Raw genomic sequence first — 22301 nt, forward strand, 5'->3', positions numbered from 1 at the left:
GAATAATGCACCCGGTAACAGGCCTCTGGTAGGGGACCAAGAATGACCCCTCGAGCATCTCTCCATCACGCGCCGCCGGCAGCAGTTGAAGCTGCACCTGCCGGCAGAACGAGAGGACGTGACAGAGGGCGGGGTCTTTGCAGCCCAACAGGAGAGGGCTGACCACGGAGATGGGTTTCCCCAGGGTGGAGAGAGCGGGTAATAGGGCGACATTGGGAAGAAAGGGAGGGACAGAGGTCAGGACCAGACGGATACCCAGATTCTCTAGTGGCTCTAGGGGGACAAACACACACCCCCCGCCAGGCCCTTCTCCACCAGCTCAAGGGCGGCGGCCTCCGATGCTAAGAAGAAGACAATCTTTCCGTACATTTTGGAGGCCGCCACAATGGCCGTGGGCCCCACCACCCTCGGCAACACCCACACGTATCATAGAATCATAGAATCATAGAATATCAGGGTTGGAAGGGACCCCAGAAGGTCATCTAGTCCAACCCCCTGCTCTAAGCAGGACCAATTCCCAGTTAAATCATCCCAGCCAGGGCTTTGTCAAGCCTGACCTTAAAAACCTCTAGGGAAGGAGATTCTACCACCTCCCTAGGTAACGCATTCCAGTGTTTCACCACCCTCTTAGTGAAAAAGTTTTTCCTAATATCCAATCTAAAGGTAAGTCTGCACGTGGGGCGAGGCGGGCACCAGGAGGCAACGGACGCTGTGCTTCCTGGTCATGGTGGGAAAGGGGCCCCGGCCGCTATAGATGGTAGCGGAGGCGGTGGGCGGGAGAGATGACAGAGCGCCAGGTGGGGGGGCTGCCGCCACCTGAGTGCACGCCCTGGTGGCCAGGGGAGGGGCACCCGGAGGGCTGGTGGAGGGAACAGCAGGGAGGGACGCTGCGGCTGGTGGCGGGGCCGCGGCAGTGGGGACAGTCCCCATGGAGGGCCTGGTCTTTTTGGTTGGGCCCTTCCCCTTCTTCTTACCCTGGCCCTTCCTGCCAGCTGGGGGGGCTCCCCCAGAATCTGAGGGGCCGAGGGATGTGGCAGCAGCAGAGGTCACCCTGGTGCCTGCTGCTGCTGGTGCCCCAGCAGGGGCGGTGGCAGGTGGTTTGGCAGCGACGGTTGAGGTAGAGGCTTGGTTGGGTGATGGAGGGGCAGGCGAGGGACTGGCAGCTGGGTCTGTTGGAGGGGCCCCACCCGCCGTGTCCCCCACCATAATGAACAGGAAGGGAGGGGAAAACACCAGAGAGAGGCGGGGAAAAGTGAAGCAGGTTGACCACTCCTCCCCGCTAGGCTGCAGGCAGGAGAGGAGGGCGCCAAAAAGGGTGGGTTGGATGGGGGGCTATCAAGGGCTTGTGGGGGGCAGTCACCAACTCAGGATGGAAATCCGGCTCCTCTAGCTGTACTAGGGGAGGGTGGTTATAACAACGTTAGGGGGGTGCAGTGAGATAGGGGCAAACTCAAACAGGGGAAGGGCACAAGCACATGGGAGGCGGCATGGGCACGCGAGGGGAGTGGTTAATCAGGGCAAGGGGAACCGCAGGGTGGGGGAAAACAACCAGGCTGGAGGTAGGACAGGGAACCAAGGAGCTAGCTTCAGAGGCCGGGGCAGGGCAAACAAACAAAAGCAGCAGAGGGAAAAGGGCGGGGCAGGCAAACAAACTGAAGCTAGTAAGGAGGGGCTGGGGCAAAGGGAAGGGGCAAAAGGGTGCAAGGGGCAAAATGGGGCAGGTAGCAAGGGACAAAGCTGGGGGCTTGCTGAAGGGGGTCAGTCCGGGGGGAGAGGGGGCATGCACGCCCACGTGTGCTTGCAAAGAGTCAGTTTGGGCTGGCTGCTGCTTCAGGCCCAAAAGGTGGTAAAAGAGCGCAGCAAGCCAAGGAAGCAGCAGAGTCCCAGAGGCAGGAGCTTGAGGCAGATGGTAAGTGTCCACAGGGGGCGGTGGAGGGTTGCAGTGAGCCTCGAAGATAGCATAAACCGCCTGGAAGCGCGGGCCCCATGGGGACAAGGTTGGAGCTCTGCAACAATATATATTGTTAAAGGTTGACAGTGTAATTAAACAGTTCCTGTCTATGCTGTATTCTGTTAAATCAGAGATCAAAAGGAGATCTTAACATTTAAATGAACTGTAAATATAGTAACATCACCTGCAAATAGTGGAAGATGTTAATCTGTGTAACTAATTACCAGTGATGTTTAGGAAATAGGTCTACTTCAAAGTAGGGATTACTGCCTATTGTTCAGCTGAGGACTCCGTGCTGTCAAGAGAAGGCCTGGAACTGTATAAAGGACCCTTGGGTCCTGATCCTTTTAATCTCAAATCCGCTTATGCTTTATCGGGGAAGCATTGAGCTGCAAGATTGAAGTCTTCAAATGTATTTGGACTGAACCTATGGACTAAATCTAAGAATTCTTTATAACTCCAAAGCTCACCATCTCTGCTATGGAACTGATCTCAGAACTACAGTCATGTCTGTACAGATAATGATCTTTTTAACCAATACGCTCTCTTTTTTTTTAATAAATTCTAGCTTAGTTAATAAGAATGGCTGTAAGTTTGTATTTGGGTAAGATCTGGAATATTCATTAACCTGGGAGGTGATGTGTCCAAACCTTTGGGATTGGTAGAACTTTCATATTTGATCTGGCTGTCTGAGAGGTAGCCAAAAGGCTAGGTTGCTTCAATAGAATATAGAATATCAGTGTTGGAAGGGATCTCAGGAGGTTTGAAGACATCTAGCTGTCTGGGACTAAATGGGTCATTGGAAAGGGACTGGCTGGTAACCCCATATCAGTGGAGAATCCATGAAGACAATACAAATCCGATCACTAGGACATTGAAACCCAGCAACCAGTGACCATAGATTGCCCACCTCTCTGCAGGAAGCCAAGTAGCTTTTCCCCAGCTTGAGAACAAAGGACTGCAGAGGTGTGAGGTGGATGATAAGAGCTGGCTGCTGGAGGCAGTCAGGGGCTCTCACCTGAGTCTGGCCATGGAGGTCAGACAGAGAAAGACAGAGCTTCAACCCAGGGGTTCATTACTCCTTGGGTGGGCTCTGGGCTATGCTTTAATTTCTCTGTGCAAACCCAAGGACTTCCTATGCTGTGTTCCAGATGACTAATAAACCCTTCTGTTCAGACAATGCTGTGTTAGTGTCACTGAAAATGCTGGATGAGGTGCCTGAATAGGGGACAAGTCTCCCTCAGCCGTCTGTCTCAGTTTTACTCACTGAACAGAACTCAGGGTGTGAAGCAGCGGTGCTGAAGGCTCAGAGGTCCAGTCTAAGGAGGTGGTGAAGCTGCGTGGCTGACCCTGGTGGAAGAGTGAGACCCCGAGGGGGTCTGGCACACTGAAGGGGATCCTCCTTTGCGGCTGATACTAAACTAGGAGGAGTGGTAGATACGCTGGAGGGCAGGGATAGGATACAGAGGGACCTAGACAAATTGGAGGATTGGGCCAAAAGAAATCTGATGAGGTTCAATAAGGATAAGTGCAGGGTCCTGCACTTAGGACGGAAGAACCCAATGCACCACTACAGACTAGGGACCGAATGGCTAGGCAGCAGTTCTGCAGAAAAGGACCTAGGGGTGACAGTGGACGAGAAGCTGGATATGAGTCAGCAGTGTGCCCTTGTTGCCAAGAAGGCCAATGGCATTTTGGGATGTATAAGTAGGGGCATAGCGAGCAGATCGAGGGACGTGATCGTCCTCCTCTATTCGACATTGGTGAGGCCTCATCTGGAGTACTGTGTCCAGTTTTGGGCCCCACACTACAAGAAGGATGTGGATAAACTGGAGAGAGTCCAGCGAAGGGCAACAAAAATGATTAGGGGTCTGGAACACATGACTTATGAGGAGAGGCAGAGGTAACTGGGATTGTTTAGTCTGCAGAAGAGAAGAATGAGGGAGGATTTGATAGCTGCTTTCAACTACCTGAGAGGTGGTTCCAGAGAGGATGGTTCTAGACTATTCTCAGTGGTAGAAGATGACAGGACAAGGAGTAATGGTCTCAAGTTGCAGTGGGGGAGGTTTAGGTTGGATATTAGGAAAAATTTTTTCACTAGGAGGGTGGTGAAACACTGGAATGCGTTACCTAGGGAGGTGGTAGAATCTCCTTCCTTAGAAGTTTTTAAGGTCAGGCTTGACAAAGCCCTGGCTGGGATGATTTAATTGGGGATTGGTCCTGCTTTGAGCAGGGGGTTGGACTAGATGACCTCCTGAGGTCCCTTCCAACCCTGATATTCTATGATTCTATGATTCTATGATTCTCTTAGAGACTGTTCCAAAGCAGGGCCATAGCCATGATCCTGTGGATCCGTGACAAAAGAGGCCAGCTTGCCCTGTGGATCCATGCCAGAACCTTACCATGGACCTCACAATGCAGAATTAATTCAGCTATGCAGCACTTAGATACGACAATGATGGGCACGCTAAAAACCATCTGAACAACAGGAAAATAAATCTGATGCACAATGTTTATCATCTTTTTACTCTCCTGTGGCTGTTCAGCATTATACATGGCAGCAGGGACATGAGAACAGAGAATAAAGTGGCTAATGGATACGGAGGTGTTCCTTGGGGGTTGTATGCTGGTTTTGGTCCCAACCTTCAGTATCTAAAGAAAATAACCCTGAATAAAATGTTAAACAATAAAGTTATTCTACTAATTCCATGGAAAGATTAATATCTGGGGAAAGAGAGAGCCTGAGGTAGAGCTAGTATTTTCTATATTGCTGATACTGGGACGACAGACTCCCTTGGACACAGTTCAGCATTTCTTATGGGCTGTCACAGTCTCACCTCAGCGTTCACATCTGAGATGTGGATGTTGGTGCATGTTTCCCGAATGGTGGTGGTAAGAGTTTTTCCGGTTTGGTAAGTGTATGGATGAGTGTGGCTGTTTAGGTACAGAGATGAGTCCTCATCTCTGTACCCATCATGACCACCTCACATTCGTGAATGATGGGGACTTTCATTTCACAGGTGGACGGATGTTTTCGCAGCTTGGTACGACTGGTACCAATACGATGGAAAAGTTATCTCTAATGAAAAACATACTGATGTCCCACTGAAAATGGGAACTTTTGTGCTGATAGTGGAAATCACTCCATTTCAAGTTGGGTGACCAATGTTCCAATTTTGCTGATTAGTCACGGTTTCCTTTATCTTTTGAAAATTGTTAAGGATTTTGGACAAAGTTAAGATTGGAATTGGCCAGTAAGAAAATTTTGCCTTATTTATTAAATACTGAACTTTTGCTGTCTCTTGGGTATGTTAACAGTCAGAACTTCGTATTCTTTGTAACACTTCTCTTTGCCATGATGAGGTAAGAAGAAAGCTTCAAACCTAGGGACAACTTTCCCTAAGCCATAACCATTCCTACCAACAAAAACGTTAACTCCTGGGTAGCTTGGAACTGACTTTGGTGGAACAGAACCATATGATTCTTTCTTCCACTCTAGCACTTCAAAGTTATCCTCATTTACCAACATTCTGAAGTTTGAGGTGCGATGTTCTTGATCAGCATTGGAATAGTAACAATATGGACCTTTGCTTTCATTGAAAAACCCAACAGAACATCCTGCCTCTGCACAGACATAGTCTGTGCGAGATGCCGCCTCATTCCAGATGGAAACTGCCCCACTTGGAACTGACCCTTCCCACTCAACCCATTTCAGGTGTGTGTGGTCATCAAAAATGATCTGGCCCTTGTTCTTTGGAGGTATTTTGCTCTTCTCCTCCTCTGCTGTGTAAGTATTCAGTACAGAGGTCCCTTCCTGGAGGCTGGAGATCAGGAATGGTGCAGCATGGTTGCTGTTTCCCAAGGCTAAAAATGAAAAAGACGTAAAGCATATGAGTGGAATTTTGCATTTCCATTCATTTTGGGGGGGGATTGGGTGCTCTCTGTTTAGTAGAGTAATCAATGCAGGGATGGATTTTCTACTGTGGTCAGAAGATCTGCCAGTATAGAAATTATCAGTATTTTGGTAGGGTTGATGGTTACTTTGGTGGTAACCTTTCACAAATGAGACTAATCATCCAAGCCTACATGGAAAATCTCCGTTTCCAAAAGGTTCCTATTGCCGCCTTCTCTATGAGCACCAGATAGAGTGATGTACTGCACAAAATCTAATGGAAGGCTGGCGGACTACACATCCAGTGATGTCCTCATTTCTCTTCCCACTACTGTCATGAAATCCTGTCCCCAAAAAGTCATTGGAAAGATCCCTATTGATTTCACCCCTTTCCTCTGCTTAAAAATCGACCCTAGTTCCAACCCTTAAGAAATATTCACTTTACAGGGGAAAGCACCTATTTCTTTTTATATTGGGTCCTTACACTCTGAAGATTTACTTAATACACCCAGCACACTGAACAAAGGTAAAAACCTGCTATTTAGTATTATAGGTATTTGAGACATTAAAATGATATTTTAACAAACTCTTTAGGACTTAAGCACGTATCCATGTATAATGATACATCACTGTACATATAGGGCACCCTATCTGCATGTCTTCTTGCTATTTTATGTATAAGGAACAATGCAATACAAGCTATACAGAGGACCTGATCCAGAGCCCACTGAAGTGAATGGAAAGGTTCCTACTGACTTCAGTGTGCTTTTGATCATGCCCAAACATATATTGCACTAAATTCTGGCCTGACTTCCTACTGCCCTTGTAACCATAGATTGTTGTTAGCCCTGTTATCACCTGAATGTCAGGCATCAGTTTTCCAACATGTGCAAAGTGTTACATTCTCTATGATGTGTATAGAATACTGATTAAACTTATTTAGAAATGTGGAGAGAGTCAGAAAAATCCCTGTAAAATGGCACTGTGCGCGTCCCTCTTTATTGTCTCAGTTAATTGATGCTCAATTTGCCCTGGTACAGATGAAAAAGGTGTTGTTTTTTTTCCAGTTGCCTGCCCTGTAAGCTCAACCTGGGACCTGAGATCAAGCTGGGTTCCTTCGGGCATGCTCTTCCTCATCAGTAATATAGAGTCTGTAGTTGGAATTTAGATTGGGATTTTCAAAGGCTCCTAGGGAGTTGGGTGCCCAAATTCCTCTGAAAGAAACCCCTTCTGCCCCTGCACAGGCTACCTCGAATCCTTGGGCATGTTCACTTTGAGCCTTTCCCCTAATGCAAGCGAGCAGTTCGTGGGGAGTGGGCAGAGAGGGGAGGAGACTTGGCCCCACTCGCTCCACACCTAGCATAGGAGGTCAGAAAGTGTAGGGGAAAAGTGAGAACAGTCAAAAACCAAGATGGACCATGCAAAGGAAATTTAAACCCACAGTAAAAGGTTCTATTGCCACATAAATGAAAAGACAGCGTGGAACGACGGAGAGGGACCGCTAAACACTGAGGGTGGGGTGGAGATTAAAGATAATCTAGACATGACCCAACAACTAAATGGATACTTTTCCTCTGTTTTTAATAAAGGTAATGCGGAGCTAAGTATTAGTGGCAGGGAGGCTAATGGAAATGAGGATATAGAAATAGCACACACAAGGTGAAAGTCAAACTCAAACAGCTTAATTGGAGCAAATTGGGGGTCCTGGCTAATCTGCATCCAAGAATATTAAAGGAACTGGCACATGAAATTACAAGCTCAACAGCAAAGGATTTTTAATGAATCTGTAAACTTGGGGGATGTACCCTATGAGTAGAGAATTGCTAATATAGTCCCTATTTTTATGAAAGAGAAAAAAGTGATTCCATGACTACAGAATTTCTAATATAGTACCTACTTTTAAGAAAGGGAAAGTGATCCAGGAAACTAAAGGCCTGTTAGTTTGACCTTAATTTTATGCAAGGTCTTGGAACAAATTCAGAAAGAGAAAATACTTAAGAACGGTAACTGGGATAAAATACAAAATGGTTTTACAAAATGTAAATTGTTCCAGACCAACCTGATCTCTTCCTTTGAGAAGATAACTGATTTTTTTAGACAAAGGAAATGCAGTCGATCTAATCTACCTGGATTTCAATAAGGCATTTGATACAGTTCCACATGGGAAATTATTAGATAAATTGGAGAGGATGGGGATTAACATGAGAACTGAAAAGTGGATAAGGAACTGTCTAATGGGGAGGCTACAACAGGTCATACTGAAAGGTGAACTGTCAGGTTGGAGGGAGATTACTAGGGGACTTCCTCCGGGATTGGTCATATTTTAATTAATGACCTTGACACAAATAGTGGGAGTGTTCTAATAAAATTTTTGGATGCAACAAAGTTGGAAGGTATTGCCAATATGGAGGAAGACTGGAATATCATACAAGAAGATCTGGACTACATTGAAAACTGGAGTAATAGAAATGGGATGAATTTTAACAGTGCAAAGTGCGAGGCTATGCAGTTAGAGACTAACTACAAAAAAAATTTCTCTACACTGGGGACTTATCAGTTGGAAGCAATAGAGGAGGAGAAAGACTTGGGTGTATTGACTAATCATAGAATGACTATGAGCCACTAATGAGGCTGTGAAAAAGGCTAATGCAGTCCTACGATGCATTAGGTGAGGCACTTCCAGTAAAGATAGGGAAGTTTTAGTACCATTGTTCAAGGTATTTGTGAGACCTCACCTGGAATACCATGTTCAATTCCGGTCTCCCATGTTTAAGAAAAATTAATTCAAACTGGAACAGGTGTATAATGGGCTACTAAGATGATAAGAAGAATGGAAAACCTACCTTATGAGGAAAGACTCAAAGAGCTTGTCTTGTTTAGCCTAACCAAAAGAAGGCTGAGGGAGATATGATTGGTCTTTATATCAGAGGGATAAATACCAGGGAAGGAGAGGAGTTATTTAAGTTAAGTGCCAATGTTGACCAAGAACAAAGGGATATAAACTGGCAATCAACAAGTTTAGGCCTGAAATTAGATGAAGATATCTAAACATCAAATGAATGAAGTTCTGGAACAGAGTTCCAAAGGGAGCAATGGAGGCAAAAAACCTAATTGGCTTCAAGACTGTGCTTGATAAGCTTATGGAGCGGATGGTGTGCTGGGACTGCCTACAATGGCATGTGGCCCATCTGTGACTCCTAGCAGCAAATATCCCCAGTGGCCAGAGATGGAACACTCGATGGGGAGGGCTTTGAGTTACTACAGAGAATTCTTTCCCAGATGCCAGGCTGGAGGGTCTTGCCAACATTCTCAGGGTCCAACTGATCGCCACACTTAGAGCCAGGAAGGAATTTTCCCCCGGGGGAAATTGGCAGAGACCCTGATAGATTTCTGCCTTCCTCTGCAGCATGGGTGACGGGTCACTTGAAGGTTTAAACTGGAATAAAAGGTGGATTCTCTGTAACTTGAAGTCTTCAACTCATGATTTGAGGATTTCAGTAACTCAGCCAGAGGCTAGGGGCCTATTACAGCAGGGAGCCATTGATGGACCCATCCTCCATGAACTTATCTTGTTCTTTTTTGAACCCTGTTATAGTCTTGGACTTCACAACATCTTCTGGCAAAGAGTCCTACAGGTTGACTGTGTGTTGTGTGAAGAAACACTTCCTTTTGTTTGTTTTAAACCTGCTGCCTGTTATTTTCATTTGGTGACCCCTGCTTCTTGTGTTATCGGAAGGAGTAAATAGCACTTCCTCATTTACTTTCTCCGCACCAGTCATGATTTTATAGACCTCTATCATATCCCCCCTTAGTCGTCTCTTTTCTAAGCTGAGAAGTCCCAGTCTCACTTCCGATGAAGTGAGCTGTAGCTCACGAAAGGTCATGCTCAAATAAATTGGTTAGTCTCTAAGGTGCCACAAGTACTCCTTTTCTTTTTGCGAATACAGACTAACACGGCTGTTACTCTGAAACCAGTCTTATTAATCTCTCCTCATACAGAAACCGTTCCATACCCAATATCTTTTTTTTTGCCCTTTTCTGAACCTTTTCCAATTCCAATATATCTGTTTTGAGATGGGGAGACCACATCTGCACGTAGTTTCGAGATGTGGGTGTACCATGGATTTATATAGAGGCAATATGATATTTTCTGCCTTACTATCTATCCCTTTCTTAAGGATTCCCAACATTCTATTTGCTTTTTTGACTGCCGCTGCACATTGAGTGAATGTTTTCAGAGAACTATCCACAATGACGCCAAGATCTCTTTCTTGTCCTATTAGCTTCATCTCAAACTGTGTCCCTTTGCTAGTCACTGGTCTGTGGCATGTCAGTAGGAAAAGGCTCTGGAGATTACAGTCCCTTTCGAATTACTGACCTTTTTCTTTTTGCTCCCCCATCTTAGAGGCAGATTCGTTCAGACTGATCTTTTCCAAGGGTTCTCTGTCTGCATCCATGGCCATGTCCTTCTTGTAGAATTCCAACTTCACAAAAAATTTCAGGGAGGAAAAGTGAAAAACAATAATTGTTATTACAAGAGGAATTTTAGGTAGAAAAAATATAATTATCCAAGGTACTATCCTGTAAGGATGTCAGTTAACACCACTTCTTGAGCAAAAAAAGATAGGATTGTAATAGATTCAAGAGGTCATAGCCTTGGTTCTATGTCTTTTCCTAAAAAAACTAGAACCTTGAGTAGAATCTTACAGTGAATAGCTACAGACATATACCCTGCAGTCGTCTGCTGTGTACGCTTGCAGCTATAAAACTTTCCCAAAACACAGACCTTTACCTGAGATCCATGGGAATTTCTATCACATATCAGTATCCTCCTGCTTCCAGTGGGTGACTCAGTCACAAACAGAAGTGATTCAGTAAAGGGCGTATAGGGCACGTGTACACGTATGGCGTGCATAGGGCGCGTGTACACGTATGGCGTGCATAGGGCGCGTGTACACGTATGGCGTGCATAGGGCAGGTATACACGTATGACGTGTATAGGGCACGTGTACACGTATGGCGTGCATAGGGCGCGTGTACACGTATGGCGTGCATAGGGCATGTATACACGTATGACGTGTATAGGGCACGTATACACGTATGGCGTGCATAGGGTGCATGTACACGTATGGCGTGCATAGGGCGCATGTACACGTACGATGTGCATAGGGCGCGTGTACATGTACGGCATGCATAGGGCGCCTGTACACGTATGGCGTGTATAGGGCGTATGTACACGTATGACATGCATAGGGCGCATGTACACGTATGGCGTGCATAGGGCACGTGTACACCTATGGCGTGCATAGGGCACGTGTACATGTATGACATGTATAGGGCATGTATACACGTATGATGTGTATAGGGCACGTATACACGTATGGCGTGCATAGGGTGCATGTACACGTATGGCGTGCATAGGGCGCGTGTACACGTACGGCATGCATAGGGCGCGTGTACACGTATGGCGTGCATAGGGCACGTGTACATGTATGAACAGGTTATAACACCATGGTCAAGAACGAAAGAAAAAAAACATTGGTTCAATCAATGATGTGACCTCACCCACCTTGTTTCTCTAGTACCCTGGGGCCAACACAGATACAGCAACACTGGAAGCCTTCTCTCCAATGTCTGGCATTTTTCATATTGTACAAGTCAATGATGTAAACATCCCCCCCCCCCAAAACACACACACACCTACCCCTGATGTTCGTCCAACAAAGCACAGTGGTGCGCATGAACAACATAATCAATAGAGAAGGGACTTTTACTTTCTCTCCATCATTGCTCACGAGACACACACCCTTGTAATCCTCTGTGATGTACTGAGGAGTTTAGGGAGGTAACAAAAGTCTATGTATAGAATCAAACCTGGGGCAAGGCCTAGAGATAAGCAAGGTCAGTATAGGGCCAGCAGGTGCAAGTGGGTCAGGAGGCATGGAGATCAACCCCATGGGGCAAGATGAGGCAGCAAGATCAGAAAAGGATCAGGACATGGAGGAGTGACACCTTGGTATGTTAGGGTTAACGAGGACACTGCAGGCTCAGGAAGCGGGGTAGGCCATAGGGTGTTGTGGATGGTGCAAGGTCAGAATCAAGCCAGGTGTGGGGATAGTTAGGGAAAGTTGTGCACAAGTGAAGAGGGATGAAAGGGAAGTCCTAGCAAGTTTGGATTGTAAATTGTAAGTTGGATTGTAAGCAAGTTTGGAGGGCAGGGGGAAAGGAGTGTTAAGAGACAAGTCATGGGACTGCACTAATTTGAGCTGAGGAAGTGAGTAGCGGATGCAGTGTAAAGACTGCACAGGGTAGTGATGTGGAGTAAGAAGGGGCCAGATTATATTCTTTCAATGCTGCTAGTAAGATTCACCCCTTCTGAGATCTGTTATCTCCGCTCTACGCACCTTTGGACAAAATCAACTCCATGTTTCAGGGGGTGGGGCCCTACTAGGGTGTACTAGGTCTTTCTAAACTGTAGAGCTGGGAACTCAGCCAAGTTCATGTGGCAACAGGAAATACATTAGACTGCTGATTACTGCCCTGAACAAAGAACTATTGCCAGTTATCTCTTATGTACCTATTTACTACAGTCCTGTGTCCTGGCCCCCTGCGAAGTGCAGACAGCTCCTTGAGGTATTCATTCATATTGCCGAAGAATACAGTGAGATTGCACAAGGAGACCTTATTGAGGGCTGTAGCCAGACAGCCAGCCCCCCACCTCAGACCAGCATTGCTGGGAACACACGGGAGCCAAAACAACAGGGCACTTAACATAAATTCCAGCACAGCCTTTAGAAGCACAGGTGTGCTGCTACAATGTGCCTCTGGGAACATATACAACGATTAGGCTCACAGCAGACAGAGAAGCTGTGACAGACATGGCTCTTAGCCCCTACTAAATAGCGTGATGCACACACCCCAACATCCTAGGTGGGAAAATATTTACCCTAATAAAAGGAATGTCCAGTAGTCGAAACTTATTGTTTCTCTCCCTTGCAAGTGTAAACTACTCTTGCGAGAGCTGGCGTCGCCCAGACAGACCAGCCCCAATTTGGCATAAGAAAGGAGAAAGAGAATAAAGGAGTACAGAGGTATAAGTAGGGGACCTACAGCACCATGATTTTTGAGTGCTTTTCACTATCTATCTGCTGGTCAGATAAGTGACAGCCTCCCAAGGCTTCTGCAGCTAAGAGGGTCCCTAAGCCTTGTCCCTTATTCGTCTTTCCGCGGAATTGAGTGACTGATCCTGGCTTGGCACCGCTGGAATCGAGAGATGCAAGGAGGGTAAGAAGCCCCACACCTGATCTCTTATCTTTAGTGTACACATATTTTGAAATAGAGCTCTATACTTTGTTTTCTTTCTTTGGGATTGTGGCTTCAGTTTTGTAACTTGTTTGTGTGTGTAACATCTCTACATTTAAATAAGTAGGCACTAGCAATTTTGTAATCACATGATTAGAATCTAGTTTAATAAATTTTGGTAACCATTTGTGCATAAGCCTGACTTGTTTCTCTGGTTTACTGTAAAGCAGCCAACACAATTAAAGAACCTCAGCCGTTTTGGCTGTAAAGCCTGGCCATTAGGTGAGAGTACTAAGAGCCTAGTGTTGAGTTGTGCCGCCTCCACGGGGCAAACTCTTGGGGCGCCTGTCAGTCAATCCTGACTGCCCACTGCGAAGGAGCTCTGAGCTCTAGCAGTTAAAGTCAAGGGTGTGGAGAGGCTCTTAGTGCTGCCATTGGGGCACCTGTCAGTCAGTGTTGACTGCCCACTGCGAAGGAGCTCTGAGCTCTAGCAGTTAAAGTCACGGGTGTTTAGGACCTTGGGGCATCCGTCAGCCTAGCCCAGGCTGCCCGCCGCGAAGGGACAGTGCGTCCTAGCGGTTAAAGTCATGGATGGTATAAAACGGGCATAGCTGGCACCTCACCAAACATCCTTGGCCATCGGCTAACAAGGGCTGAGGGATTAACCAGGCAGACAGCGGGGGAGAGGATCTCCAGCTCACGTCATGAGTGGGATGCGGTGGGCACAGATTTTTAATACCTCCTGCCTTCATATAATTAAAACCTCTTCTAAAAAATCTCAGAAGCTGGAGATCCAAAGCAGACTTGTCCCTCACTGTGCTCTCTCCAGACTAAATTGTGATGGGCTCCCAGCACTTCCACTAGAAAATTACTCACAATTGAATAGACTTCTCAGGAAATTAAGCTTAAATGTTCCTTTGCTTGGTGTAATCCCTCAGTTCTCCATCCCCTCTTGTACCAGGCTGCACAATCCTTTTCAATCTGTACCATTCATATACTTGTAAGCAGTTATATGATATTCAAAAACAATCTTAAAAGGATTATAAAAATTGGACTCATGCCCTTTTTTGCTTGTTTACGGGGCTCAAAGAAAGCATGACCAGGTTTTTTTCCCTAACACCAGGTCTCAACTATAAACTGACATTGGTAGAACATCCACCCCCCTGAGAGACATCATTATACCGACATAACTCCCTGTGTAGACAGCGCTTGTGCCAAGGGAGCTAAGTTCTCCCGTCAACATAGCTACTGCCTCTCACGGAGGTGGAGTACCTACGTTCTCCCCTCGGCATAGGGAAATGCTACAGCGATGTCATTTCAGAACAGTTCTGGAGGGGACAAAGGTGTGTCAGCATACAGAACAGTACATGTGATTATATTATATCTTTGAGAAGTTGGGTGAGGGCATAAAGCATATAGACTCAGGAAAAGTAGGGGGGCCAAACCAAGGTCGGGGGGGGGGCAACGGCCCCTCTTGCCTCATAGCAAATGAGGCCTATTCTCCCAGCACAAACATCCAGCCATCATGTCAAACACCCACCTGTCCCTATGATCCATCCCCCATTTTCCTCATATCCCCTCACCATTAACACCTCCCACCTCTAAGAACTCACCCTTGGAGTTTCTTGTGGGGGGAGATTGGGCATTCCCGCTCATATCACCTCTGAGGGTGACCACCTAGCCTGCCCCCCAACACCTTCATAGAGGGAGAGAGAAGGAATCCTGTTCCCCAGCCCATACCATCCTGCCTGCCATCTTCCCAACCCTTTCTCAGACACGCTACAGGAGACTGGCTAGCTGGACAGGCAGCCCATACAGATCAGAGCTGGCTGGGAACTGTCGGTCAGAATGATTTTCCAAAGGAAAATGGTCTTTTCACAAAATCAAAATTTTCTGGAGGAAAAATTCAATTTTGTTGGGGAAAAAAAAGGGTTTTCCTCAGGAAAATTGAAACGTCCAAACCCTGACTGTCCCACTGCAGGAAGAAGGTAATACCTCATAAAGTGGAAAAGTGTTTCCAAATGACAAACGCTTGCCCATGCTAAAGCATAACAACTAACACAAAATGGCTGCCTACAAAACCGTTTCAGTAAAAGAGTTATCAACATGCCCCTAAAACTCAGGACAGCTTTCTTACCCCCATGGTCTGATCTCTGTGGCTTTTTTTAAAATTTGTTTGTCCTCGGTTTAGGTTTTAAAAAGCAAGAAAAAAGAAAAGGGGAAAAAAGGGCGGGTCATCTTCAGATAGGCTATCTCTAAGCTTCATGCAGTCACAAAGCGACTGTTTTTGTCTTTTACAATCAGTAAATGGAATAAAATACTTGTTATAACTTTCACAAAGTATCTTTCAATGCAGTCTCACCATTTGTTAAAACTTTAACAGCATTTAAAAAGTTAGTAAAAAAGTCTGAGTAAAAAACCAAGCAAACTGAAGGAGTGACCCCAGAGCCTTGCTAAGGCAGACTATAGTGCATGGACCACTGGCTAGCCTAATTAGGCTTATCTGTTTTTAAAATGTAGAGAAACTAATACAGCTCAGCCTGTGCTGTATTAGTTTAATAAAATCTATGGACCCAAAACAAACACAGGAGCTTGTCTCTGTGTCTCAGCACATGGTTGCAAACATTTAAAAACCAAGACATTCTAATAATGCAACAGAAAAATTCATACTTAAATCTAAAAGTCCTAAGAAAATAAAAGCTTAATATAACTTTTGCATGGATATGTTAAAAAGGGGGGAGAAAAATAAACTTCTCTCTAATCCACTGGGTTACAGAATAAGGGGAATAGAAACTCACTGTTACGAAGGTTCAATGGCTTTCACTCTGGGGTGCTTTCTGCATCTCTTTTTTTTTTAATTGAAACAAAACATGTAAAAATGTTAAATAAAGGGCTCTGTCTTCATATAGGTTTGTCTTTTAAAGTGTTTATTCCTTTACAAAACTTAATAGAACTTTCACTTGTATTTGTTAAAAAGCAGGCGAAGAAGCAGCCGTCTTATCTCTAATCCACCGGTTTACAGAGGCTGTTTTTGCTAACAGCTGCAAAAGCATGCTGTTTCAAACTGTGCTTACTAAAAAAATGACCAGTGCTCGTCTAAAACAGAGTGGGAAAACATTTTTATCACTATACATTACTTTTATAAAGAGGTTTTCTGTGTTTTTAACCCTGGATTGTTTCTGCAGACTCACTTGTTGAAACACCTATGCCAAGGGGGTTAAATGAAAAATTGTGTCTTCAGATAGCCTTGTTTTTCAAAGTGGTCTTCTTCTTTTCTAATCCACTACCTTCAGAAGGCTGTTTCAAGTTGTTCTCACTAAAACATTGGGGAAAAACTTTTTCTTAGTCAGGGTTTAGGCCCTAGGATGCTTTTTTATTGAAACACCCCTGTAAGTAAAGGGTTGTGTCTTTAGGTGGGTTTTTCTTTTAAAGTGTTTATTTAATAAGTTAGAAAAGAGGGGATTTTAGGCATTACTTTACAAATAAACACATTTTTAAATTGTTTATAGTGTGTGCTGGTCACCTTTTGTTACAGGGTCCAGTTTGTTCAGATAAGAGCAGAGCAAGTGGCCTCTAAAAAAAAAGGGGGCAGGAATCCTGGGCTACATGCTTTAGCTTTAATGCTTAAAAAGTTTTTATTTTATATAGTAAGCTTATTTACAGTTAAAGTTACTGTTCTTTTTAGTACAAGTCTTTGGTATTATTTTGTTTTAAAAGCAGGCCTTGGGCTTTCTTATTTCTGATCACAATGGCTTCTTTTTTCACATTGTTCTTACTGACCATGTTAGTCTAAAACTTTTTTGTGTTTTTAATTCCTGAACTGTTTCTGCAGGCTTACCTTTTATTAAAACACTTATGCCTCTGGGACTAAATAAATGAGTGTATCTTTTCAAGGGTTTATTCCTTTACAAGATTTTCACTTCCCTTTGTTAAAAAGTGACAAAAGAAACAAACTTCTTCTCTCTGATCCAGGGGTTAACAAAATAAGGGAAATATAAACTGCCTGTTACTAGAAACCTGGGGTAATTCTGCCTGCTCTATTTTATTGAAACACCCCTGTAAATAAAGGGCTGTGTCTTTTCAAGTCAATATAAAGCAAAGCTTTATTCCATTACAAAACTTAATGTAACTAACTTGTGTTTGTTTTTCTGAAGCAGGTAAAAAAGCAAACTTCTTCTTTCTAATCACAGCTATCAGCTGCAAAAAAGCCTGTTGTTTTATATTGGGCTTTCTAAAAAAATGACCAGTACTAGCCTAAAACCTAGAAAAAAACTTTTAAAATTGTTTGTTACTAAAAGCTTATGGTTTTAACTTTTATGAAAACCCCCTTCTAAAAAACTACATGGTGGGTAAAATGCTGGGGGTCTGTTTCTTTAGATAAGCATAAAGCAGTTGGGGGGGGGCACCCTTGGGCCTATAAAATTGGTTCAGAAAAATAAGCTCTATAATGCTGTTGTAAAACAACCTCTGATTGGCCCAATCCAAAGGCGGGAATAACAAATCTGAAAATTTCTAAACTGTGCAGCTGCCTCATTTTACAGAAAGACAGGCAAGGTAAAAAATCTCTCTCTCTCTTTTTGATTAACCATGTGCTCTCTATCTTTCCTTTGTTCTTTCTTTTAATCTACCCTGATACTGAATGCTTTTCTATTCACTTTTTTATCATGTGCTCCCTAAATTTCCTTTTTATAGCTTTTAAAGGTTTTTAGCCAGCATTTGTCCCTGTGCTTACTCAACAGGTTTTTAATATTGTTTAATGCTTTTTTATAATGTGCTTAGTAAATTTCTTTTTTAATCCTGTTTTTATAGCTTTTAATGTAAGGTAAAGATCTTCTCTTTTTCTCTTTGATTCAGCCATGTGCTCTCTATCTTTTTTTTGTTCTTTCTTTTAATCTTCCCTGATACTGAGTGCTTTTTTATTCACTTTTTTTATCACGTGCTTCCTAAATTTTCTTTTTAAACCTGTTTTTAATGCTTTTTTAGCCAGCTTTGGGACGTGTGCTTACTCAACAGGTTTAAATATTGTTTAATGCTTTTTTATTCACTTTTTGATTATCTGCTTACTAAATTTCCTTTTCTTGCCCTGTTTTTTTAACATTTCTCTTTTTTTAACCTACCCTGATACTAAATGGTTTTTTATTCCCATTTTTTATCATGTGCTTACTAAATAGGCTTTGCCTTAGTTTTTAATATTAATTAACGCTTTTTTATTCACTTTTTTATCAGGTGCTTCCTAATTTTTCTTTTTAAACCTAGCTTTTAATGTTTTTTTAACTAGTTTTTGGCCATGTGCTTTTATTTAATGCTTTTTATTCGCTTTTTGATCATGTGCTTACTAAATTTCCTTTTTAAACCTGGATTTTATTGCTTTTTTAGCCAGTTTTTGGCCATGTGCTTACTCAACAAGTTTTTAATATTGTTTAATGCTTTTTTATCGTGTGCTTACTAAATTTCCTTTTTAATCCTGTTTTTATAGCTTTTAATGTAATGTAAAGATCTTCTCTAAATCTTGGGACTACAGGATTGGTTCCACAAGCGCATTCTGTGACCTAGCTGTAAAACAACCTCTGAATGGCCCACCAAAAGGAGGGGCTAGCTCCCAGGAGCTCTGCCCAAACCAGCTATCATTTCACTACCGGCAGTGATGGGGTAGGATGTTTCGCTCTGCATGTGTTCAGTAACACAAACAGCTCTCCTTACTCAATCACAGCCAATAACCTTTTTGATTTCAATGTATCCAAGCACAAACACTTCCCCGATTCACAGTCAAAGGGGTAAAATGTTTCGCTCTGCATGTGTTCAGTTACACAAACACTCTCTTCTTTACCATCAGCTCCCCTTTTTTCAATAAACCTTACCCAAACGTCTCTCAATCTATCACATTTTCTATTCTTCTGTAGCATCCCATCATCTCTCTTTTCTTTAATAACCTGCCCTTTAACAACAGCTCTCCTTACACAATCCCCTTTTTTCAATAAACCTTACCCAAACTTTAAACTGCTCTCCATGTATCCAAGCACAACACTTCCCCCATTCAAACGCGCACAAAAAATTTTTCAAAATGGCCAATGACGCCAAACTTCGGCGCCAACAGAAACGGGTGGGAAGGCGGGACAAAAGCCCCAAACGGGGCATGGAAACCTGTCAAAAAATGCATGGTGATGAGTACTATTGAGGTATTACTATTAGCCCCCATTCCCTGGGACATGGACTAAGCAGTGAGGCTGCACCCAACCCTGACACAGCACAAGGTCGGACCTGCCACAGAAACACCCAGGGGCCCTGCCCCTCTGTGCCAGGCATACCAATATTGCGAGCAAGAGGGACAGAGTCTTGCACGCACGTGTAGCCCTGACCCCGATACAGGTATGGGTAGGCAGGCTCAACCTAACAGGATCCAAGTGTTGAGGGGCTTAATATGGGGGGATCCAGGTGTGGGGTGAGAGGATTCTGTGTGGGTGTGGGTGGCCTGGTGGTGGGTCTGGGTGTAGGTGGAATCTGGATACAAAGGGGCTTCTTGAGGGGGTTGCAGGTGCAGGGGGAATGGGAGTCTGCAGGGTGGTCCAGTTGATTGTGGTTGGGGCTAAGCAGGAGGGTCTGGGTGCAGGGGGCTCGTTATGGTGGTCCAGGTGCAGGGTTTGGGTGCAGGGGACTAAGTGGGGGTGTTCTGGGTGTGGGGGAGTGAGGCTCGGCAGGAGTGTTGGGTATGGGGGGGGTCCAGATGCATGGGGGTTTGGCATCGGGGAGCAGCTCCCTGAACAGTCACGGGGGCTTCCTTGTGGCTACAAGTTCATCAGAGCTTCAGCTCAGAACAAGCTGTCATTCTTCCCTGTCTGTCTTATGAGGCCTCAATAGGCCAAGTTCTCCCGAGCCTATGCTAAGGATTGGGACCCTCCGTGGACCAGGTGTCCTGTCCATTTGCTGGATCAGGAAGAAAGCCCAGAGTCATTTTAAGCTCTGTCTCTTCATTCAAAAGTCTTTTCTTTGTCTGTTGGTCTCTGGAGAATACAGTTTGAACCAGTATATGCGTCTCTCTCTCTCTGGAGAAGGGCAGGCTTCAAAAGCTGATAATGGAGAAGGTTCCCCAGAGAAGGTACATACAATGCCACAACAACACATCCACAATGTACCTGAAGGTATTAACCCTAATTCAAAAAGGTTTAACTTAAGTCAATAGAGTTTATGTGAATTCCATAAAGTTAGTTCAGGATATTGCAAGATATGGTCAGTCTGTCACTTTGCCAGCAAGACAAAAAAAAACATTTTCATTCTCCCAAAACAGATTTTTTTTAATTTCTCTCCCACAAAAAATGTGAGGTTCTATTCTTTGTCCTGAATTGGGATGAAATACTTCCAAAACCTTTCCATTTTCCACAGGACAGAAATTCTGTTTTCTGGCCAGCTCTACTAAAGAGAATCTAACTCAGTCCCTTAAACCCACTTTGCTCCCTGGCCCTAGAAGATCTGATCTGATCTGCCCTTGGTCTCATGGACCTGCTCGGCTTCAACAAACCAGTCTCCTCTCTGGCAAATCACAGCAGCATCATCCATGTCAAACACACACGTGAACACAGACAGACATGCAAAACATACCCGCAGAAATTCAATTACTGATTAAACACTTTTTACAAGTTAAACAGAAAAAACAGATTTTCCCAAAGCAAAGTGCCAAGAAAAGGAAAGGGAAATTCAGAGGAAAATAAGGTTTAAAATGCAGAACTAATGAGAAAACGAAAGAAAAAAACTGCAGGGAACATGAATAACAAAACCTCTTAGTGTCTCACTTTCTTCACTGTTAGACACCTCCACTAAATGCTCCTTTCCTTAAAACATGTTTCTGTTTGAAATACCCCTGGGATTCTCCTTCCAAAACCTCAGCTGAAGTACATCGTCATTGCACAGAGGGAAGTGCAGATTGTGCGTTCAGTTGCAACTTCAGACAGAAACCTCACCTTCCAGTTTTCATTCCATCGCGTTAAAGATCACAAACTGCTAAAATAACCAAGTCATTCCTTAATTCTCCTTCTATAATATGGCCCCACACATCTGCCCCTGGGGCATGTGGTCCTCCTTCCCTGCAGACTGGTACTGTCGACCCCTTTTGCCTCTCTCCTGCAAGTATACAGGAAGATGAAAGTAAAACTAACAGGCACAAAGGGCAGGACTCTCCTCTGTGCTGGGAAGTAGGGGAGGGCTTGCTCAGCGTGCTTAGATTCAGAAGGCGTCTTAGTGGCTTTCAGGTTTTGTTCAATTTTATATTTATAAATGAAGTTTAAATACCTTAAATTGACATCAGTTTTCCCTCTGGTCCTCCCCAAACCTGTATCTGTTCAGTGCAGAGGACAAAGCTGAATTGTCTAGCTTATTCTCATGCTATTTTCAACTAGTTTTCTATTCCAAATCCTTCCTTTGGTCATTTCCCCACAGAGCCTAATATAACAAAGTTCTAAACTGTTCTCCAAGGTCTACACTGGCTGCTATTTTTAACAGCATAGTGTCCACTGCCTGCCCACCGCTGGAGCCTTTCCCCATTGCCTCCTTCCTGCTGGGGCCTGTCACTGCTGCATGTAGCTACACAGTGGAGTGACAAGAAGCAAATGGTCTCAAGTTGCAGGGGGGCGGGTCTAGGCTGGATATTAGGAAACACTATTTCACTAGGAGGGTGGTGAAGCACTGGAATGGGTTACCTAGGGAGGTGATGGGATCTTCATCCTTTGAGGTTTTTAACGTCAGGCTTGACAAAGCCCTGGCTGGGTTGATTTAGTTGGGGATTGGTCCTGCTGGAGCAGGGGGTTGGACTAGATAACCTCCTGAGGTCCCTTCCAACCCTGATATTCTATGATACTATGAGTGTGGATTCAGCCTGCCTTTCACTGTGGCATGTAGCTACCCATATCCTACATGCTGCTGCCAGTGCAGACAAGGTCTAAGAATGGAATTCGCAGAAATCAGCAACCTGGGTGGGGTGCAAGGAAGACCCCCACAAGCTCTGGTGGCCAGGCCAAACAATAGTCTCAGTCAGAAGAAGCTCCCACCAACTGACAACATTGGCACAAAGACACAGGTAGCATCCCCTGAAATACAGACTCCAGGACACTGACAAAGCCCCATCTACCTTCCTAGGCCCCCACTTCCCTTCCCCTGCAGCACCTCTTT

The 22301-nt window shown here is 44.5% G+C and overlaps 1 long non-coding RNA gene across 1 annotated transcript; it reads right to left on the minus strand.

The window, feature by feature from the left end:
* Window positions 1–4571: 4571 nt before the first annotated feature.
* Window positions 4572–21266, minus strand: LOC141977293 (uncharacterized). The gene is made up of 3 exons (XR_012636196.1): window positions 21098–21266; window positions 10222–10327; window positions 4572–5815 (listed from the first exon to the last, which is right to left on the minus strand). It is a non-coding gene; the product is annotated as an uncharacterized LOC141977293 (long non-coding RNA).
* Window positions 21267–22301: the final 1035 nt, after the last annotated feature.

The sequence above is a fragment of the Natator depressus genome, chromosome 24 (assembly GCF_965152275.1).
Source record: "Natator depressus isolate rNatDep1 chromosome 24, rNatDep2.hap1, whole genome shotgun sequence".
NCBI classification, from domain to species: Eukaryota; Metazoa; Chordata; order Testudines; family Cheloniidae; genus Natator; species Natator depressus.